Here is a 6546-nt window from a genome sequence, read left to right on the forward strand (position 1 = left end):
CTAGAAGCCACCTGCCCCACTCAGAGCACTAGCTTTGCCTTGAAGTTGCCTTTTTCTGTCTGGTCAGAAAAGACCTGGACTCCTGTGGCGAGTGAGGGGACCTAGGACAATACCCGTCTAACACAGCCTCAGTATTTCTTGTCTCCAACATAGGAGGCAAAGGTCCAGTCAAGAAGGTTAGACAGGGCTCCAGCACGTCCAGTGCTCAGGGATGTGGTTTGCCAGCCAGGCAGGCACCTCTGCAATCCAATGTGGGTCATACCACATGGTGTCCCCATGGTGAGCAGTGTGTGCCACCTGTCAGGAGGTTCAGGTCTTAGGTTCAAGCCTCTTACCAACAAATGTCAGTGATGGCAAACATCTCCCTCATGCCAGCCCAGGTTCACTGTGCAGTGAGGGGGAAGAGCCAGCCTGTTACTCCCAGCCCTAGGGGAGCAGGCTCACACCTCCCTGCCATGCAGACAGTGCAGGAAGCCTTTGGGAGTCACATCCTTCAGCAGGAGCTGTGACTAACCAAGAGCAGCATGCAGGAAACTTCTGAGGGAGCCAGAGATGCTGGGTCTGGATGCCTAGCATCCAGAAGCCTCCTGGTACAGTGGCAGGATCCAAGGCCAGAGGAGTTGTGGGCTCTGCTGAGACTCCTGAAGGACCCTGTGGTTTTGCTGGGTGCATAGCCCAGAGTTCTGCTCCCTTAGCTTATGGGTGCCTCACCTGCCCACTCCAAGCAGAGCCTGGGGCAAGGATTCAGTGCAAGCTGAGTATTCAGGAGGTGGCCTGGTAGGCCATGGTGAGGGAGCAGTGGGGAATGGGACTATCAGAGGAGGAAGCGGTGAAGGTGCGTGACTCTTAGGGTTTGTTTGGCAGTGTCTCAGGATAGAGAAGTCTTCCCTGGGCCATCTAAAGTGCCCAGCACCAGCCCTGTGACCAGCCCTGCCACATGGACCCTGCAGCCCAAGGAGAGGCCTCACACCCCTGGGTAGCTGCCAGTGGTGCCAGAGGGTAAGGACATCAAGCTGGGCCTGGCTGTGGGTATCAGGGTCACACATGCACCCTGGATGGGAGGTTTGTCCTTGAGCTCCTAGTGGCTGAGCCCATGGGCAGCATGGGGGTGGCAGGAGGCTGAGGCTCTGCTCCTTAGCAGAAGCTCTGTGATGTCTCCACTCACCTGGCACTTGTCCTCAAGGATAGGTCTAGGTGCTGGCATCGTGGTGGGGGCAGGGCCCTGCCTTCTGGGGTCCTCACTCTAGGGCAGGATGGGTATGAAGTAGGGAAACAGTGCCTGAGAGGGGACATTGGTGGGGACAGAGAGGGTTGGACAGGACCCGGCATGGACCTTGAGATCTGGAGGGACAAAGCCTCTCAAACTCTAAGGACAGGAAGGGGACTTCTGTGTAGTACAGGGAGATGACAGGGGGTGCAGCTGGGCACCCTCAGGTGTGGGAGGTGGGGTCTCTGTGGAGCCTGTCACTGTCAGATACGGGAAGATTTGCTGCATGGGAAGGCATCATGGTGACTTGTTAGTGGCCAGGGTGGCAGCAGTAGTGGTGTTGGGGATGGCCACCGGGATATGCTGCTGGGCTGTGCAGAGCAGGCTGGGTGGGCCTGCAGAGGACATAGTGGAGAGGTTGAGTGGACTTGGTCCAAGTGACAGGGAGCCTGAGGAGACAGAACCACACAGAAGGCAGTGGCCACCATCTTTTATATCCCATTCTGACATCAGATCTAGATTATCCTATCAAAAGCCTGCTTGATTTAATGCCAGAAAAATGAAGCATTCTCTGATTGGCCCCAAGTGCAGGGCTTGGAAGCAGTTCTCTGCCCATGTCCTGAATCTCTGTGATTGTCAGGTCACGCCCACTGGCCCAGCCAGTTCGCAACACCCTGATCTCCTGCTTCAGTGCCATTCAGGGCAGGATGAGGACCCCATGGGCACCACAGGTGTCCCCAAGGGACACCAGCAGCATTCTCATACTGAGGGGTGGTGAGGCAGGCTGTACTTTGTCACGATGAGCAGAGCTGTGGGGAACACGAGAATAGGATCCTTGCCTGCTCCTGACCTCAGTCCTGGGAAGGGTCTGTGGCTATGGATAGCCTGGCTGGGCGGGAGTCATAGGACAGTGAGATCCACACTCAGCACTGAGCAGAAGGGTCTCGTGACATTGCCAGGCTGTGCATGCTGCTTATATTCAGCTTGGCGGCCAGCCTGCTGGGCTGCGCCCAGTGCAGGTCCGCCTTATTGTACCAGGCCAGAAAGGAAGGTGCTTGCTTACCTATATATAGGCCTATAGGCCTGCTGCCTATGTCTCCTGCTTTATTTATCTGCCCTGTGGTCTTCTCCCAGCTCAAGCCCTCTCTGGGTTGGTGTGTCTGACTCATTTCCTGTTTCTAACCTTGCCTGCTCCTGATATGGGTAGATTTACCCCAAAGGCATGTCAGCTAGGTTTCTAAGGACCCCATGTTTGTACCTGCCAGCACAGATGGCAGTCGGGAGCAGGTATGGTCCAGGTGGATAACTCCTCCCACCTTCCCCAATTCCCTGTCTGCCTCAGGTTACAGAGAGTCCAGGGCTGGGACCAGATGTCCTTTCCTCAGAGGCCCATGTAGGGACAAAAACTCTTGCTCCAACAGAGAAGAGGAGACTTTTCCCTGACTGGGGTGAAGCTGGCCAGTTCAAAGAGGTGTGTCCTCCCTGAGAGACCACAGAGAGGCTTGGACACTGGAAGCCCAGGAGAACGTGACAGCTTCCACATACCTGTGCCTCCTTAGGGGAGGACTGTCCAGCAGACAGACGGCTCCACAGCAGGCTCCTTTCCTGGGGGTCACACAGCTCTGCCTCTATTCCTGCTTTCTCCAAACACATGTCCCTTGGACATTGAGGTGTGGTGCCCATAGGGTCCCCATCCTGCCCTCAGTGGCACTGAAACAGGAGATCAGGGTATCACAAACTGGCTGGGCCAGTGGGTGTGACCTGTCAATCACGGGGGTCCAGGACACAGGTGCAGAACAGCTTCCAAGCCCCGCACTTGGGCCAATCAGAGAATGCATTAGGTCAAGTAGGCTTATGATAGGCTGGCCTAGATCTGATGTGAGAATGGGATGTAAATGATGGTGGCCACTGCCTTCTTTCTTTCTCTCTCAGTGGCCCACTCTGTTCTCTGCCTTAATTCCACACTCTGCAGAGCACTTCTTTCAGAGTACTTCCTCCTTTTCTTACCTTTAATAAATGTAAAACCTAGCTGCTTCATTTCCTGTCCAATTCTTTGTTCAGGACAGCAAGAGCCTGCTCAGGAGAAGTCCACAGCACCCCAGTACCACACTAACAGTACCAGGCAGGGATGCTCCCTGTAGAGGAGAGACTGGGGAGGCTGTTCTTCTCCCACCTCTTTGAAAAGTCTCATCCCTGTCCATTTTGCAGTGCTTGCTTGGGTCTGGGCTTTCCGGCCCTACTGGTGTCTGTTAGGGGCCACCCTGTCTGGAGAACCCCTGTGTGTCATCCACCATGAAGCTGTTTTCATTTCATTCCTATTGTTTGCATTTGCACTGTGTCCTCCTGCCTTCCTCCTCTGTGGTCACACAGGGATCAAGACAGAACCTCACGGACTCACGTGCTAGGCAAGGGATCTACTACCGAACCACACCACCAGCCCAAGGTGGATTTGTTTTGCATTGTTTTTGGTACTTCCTAAGTGGGCACATTGTGGTAGTTTAATACCTGTACACAGCAAGCAGTAATCAAACCAAGGTAAGGAGTACGTTCATTTCCATAGCTAGCAAGCATGGTTTTTAGTGTGTTGGGGTTTGTGCTCTTCTTTTCTAGCCATTCTAAAATATATTGTGGGCTATTTTAGCCAAACCGGGGGGGGAGGCAGAGATAAGATTTATTGATGAACTTGTTAGCGGGGAGGGGCGGCACAGTGGAAGCCTTCAGGAGTACAAGTCCTGCCACATGTCCAGGGGACCGTGGTTCGGATGTATTTCACCCTACAGCCATCAGGGATGAGGTGCTTCTCGGCCTCTATGTTTTCAAATTCATCTGCATTGAACTTGGAGATGTGAATCTTTTGATGGCCAGGGAATCTGAACTTGGTCCCGCATAAGGCCTCGATCACATATTCTTCGTTCTGCAGCTTGGTTCTGATGGACATGATCATCTATCCAGTATGAACCCTTGCCACTGTGCCCTGGGGCTTCCCAAAGGCATCTCACATGCCTGTCTGGAGCCTGGAATGCGGACAGCAGGAGGTCAGACTACAAATATCCACCTGGAGGCAGTGTCTTCAAGGCCACACGCACTACCAAGGAGATCGCTGTTCACAGCCACCGCACACTGGGCACCTACCGGTAGAGGAACCCGTTTGGCTTCAATGGCCACAGTGTTTTAGCCAATTGTTACCCTAAGAACCAGCAGTCACCTGGTCACTCTGCATTTCTGGTGCCTGTTATTGAACTTCTTTCTGTTCTCCACCCTCCCCAGTCCCCAGTGACCCCTACTCTACTCCGTTCTTCCTAGAGTTGCCTATTGGTTTCCACAGATGAGTGAGAGCATGTGGCATTTATCATTCAGTTTCTGGTGTGTTCTGCTTATTGAGTGACTTCCTGTACCTTCCTGTCATGTGAATGATAGGATTTCACTCTTTTTATGGCTGAATGTAATCCCATTGCATATTTCACCCTTTCTCTACCCACTCACCCACTGGAAGGCACCTGGGCTGATTCCATATTTAGTGTTTGTGGGTGAGTAGGGCTGCAACAAATGGGAGAGTAGATTGTTTTTGGTCTGATGATTTCATTTTTGGATATGTAGCCAGAGGGAGAGTTGCCAGCCCATGTGACAATTCCAGTTTTAGGTTGCTGAGGTTTCATGGTTTTACATAAAGGCTACACTAATTTACACTCCCACTCTTTGTATAAAACTTCCTTTTCCCCCCACATCTCCACCTAAAAGTGAATCTTAAAGCAGATGCATGTAGCTAATAGCATAGAATCTCCTCCATTAGTTTCTTTCCTAAAAACTGCTGTATTCTCGATACGGTATCATCTATAGGGTCTCAGAGTAAGAAAGACTGAGTGATACTCTTTTTTTTTTTTTTTTTTTGAGTGACACTCTTAACAGCTGAACATCAGGCCTTGTCCCTGTCCTTGGGGTGGAGTGGTGGCCAGCTGGGGTCCTGCAGCTGGCCACCACCCGTCGCACTGGCCACAGTCACATGAAAGAGCAATGCACATCCATCTCTGCCTGCCAGGCTCCACATTTGGAAGCCTTTGTCTGAGTGGCTCAGCTTCACCTTTAATTCACTGTAAAAGGAATTAAGATGTGTTATACACTCGCACCAACTCCCCACCAGGAATGTGACCAGCACTCTGGAGGATGAGGCAGAACAATCGCCAAGAGTTCGAGACCAGCCTGGGCTACATAGTGAGTTCAAGGACAGCCTGAACTACAAAGTGGGACCCTGTCTCAACAAACAAACAAACAAAGGAAAAATAAAAATTGGAAAATCCAATTCATGTGGCAAGAAAGTGGCAACTCAGTCTTCAGGGCAGTAGACTTGGCAGGTGGCAGGGCTGAGCTGCAAGAGAGGAGAGCAATAGGGGTAGTGCTGCTGTTGTTCCCATCATGGCCTGTGTTTGTCATTGAGAGTGTGGTGACAAGTGCTAGAGTTGTGCATTTGTATTTGGATCCCTGAAACCCGCAGCCCTTTTCCGCATGATTGAGGGGAGCTGCAAGTTCAGACTACCCTTGAGATGCCCCACAGAAATCAAAGTGCTGCTTGCGGGAGGGGCTGCCTCATCCTCTGCAGTGATGTTAATCAGCTCCAGCTCTGGTTGCATCATCACCCACCCTTCCGGGTGAGGGCCAGGGAGGTCACCAGTGGCCATGTAGCCCCAGGCATGTCCCAGGGGGCCTCCTGGGTTTCCAGGGCCTGGGGCAGAGCATGTGACAGAGGAGGCCAGTGGAGGCAAAGGCTGAGGCCTAGCCCCTCCCAGCATGACCTGGGTGGCACCAGGGCCCACACTGCCAACTGGTGACCAAGAAAGCACCTGTACTCTGGGCACACTGAGAGACATGGGAAATATCAGTGAATGCAGTGTCTGAAGCCAGGTGTGTGCAGAACTTCAGTGGGTTGCAGCCAGGTGCTGGGTACCGAGGGCTGAGGGGGTCTTACTGTTGGGGTCTCCTGGCTGGGGTTGCCCCTGTTCTGGGGCTTGGTGAGCTATCTCTCCCTTTCCTTTCCCTTCTTTTCCTTCTCCCTCTCCTTCTTTTTCTTTTTTCTCTTTTTTGCAGTACTGGGGATTGGACCCAGATCCTCTACACTAAGACACATCCCCAGCCCTTATTAATTAATTAATTAATTAATTAAGACAATGTCTTTCTGAGTCACTAGATTGCCCAGGCTGGCCTTGAATGTGATTCTCCTGCCTCAGCCTCCCAGTGTTCTGGGATCAAATTAGAACTATTCTTACTCTTCTTCCAAAAGGAGAGGGAAGAGCAGGAGGAGCCCAGTGTGGAAGAGGCTGAGGAGGTCTGGCTGGTCTTCTGTCTTG

The 6546-nt window shown here is 52.4% G+C and overlaps 1 pseudogene; it reads right to left on the reverse strand.

The window, feature by feature from the left end:
* Nucleotides 1-4269: 4269 nt before the first annotated feature.
* LOC117285277 lies at nt 4270-4374 on the reverse strand (annotated as a pseudogene).
* Nucleotides 4375-6546: the final 2172 nt, after the last annotated feature.

The sequence above is a fragment of the Fukomys damarensis genome, unplaced genomic scaffold (assembly GCF_012274545.1).
Source record: "Fukomys damarensis isolate Sample0158 unplaced genomic scaffold, DMR_v1.0_HiC HiC_scaffold_7, whole genome shotgun sequence".
NCBI classification, from domain to species: Eukaryota; Metazoa; Chordata; class Mammalia; order Rodentia; family Bathyergidae; genus Fukomys; species Fukomys damarensis.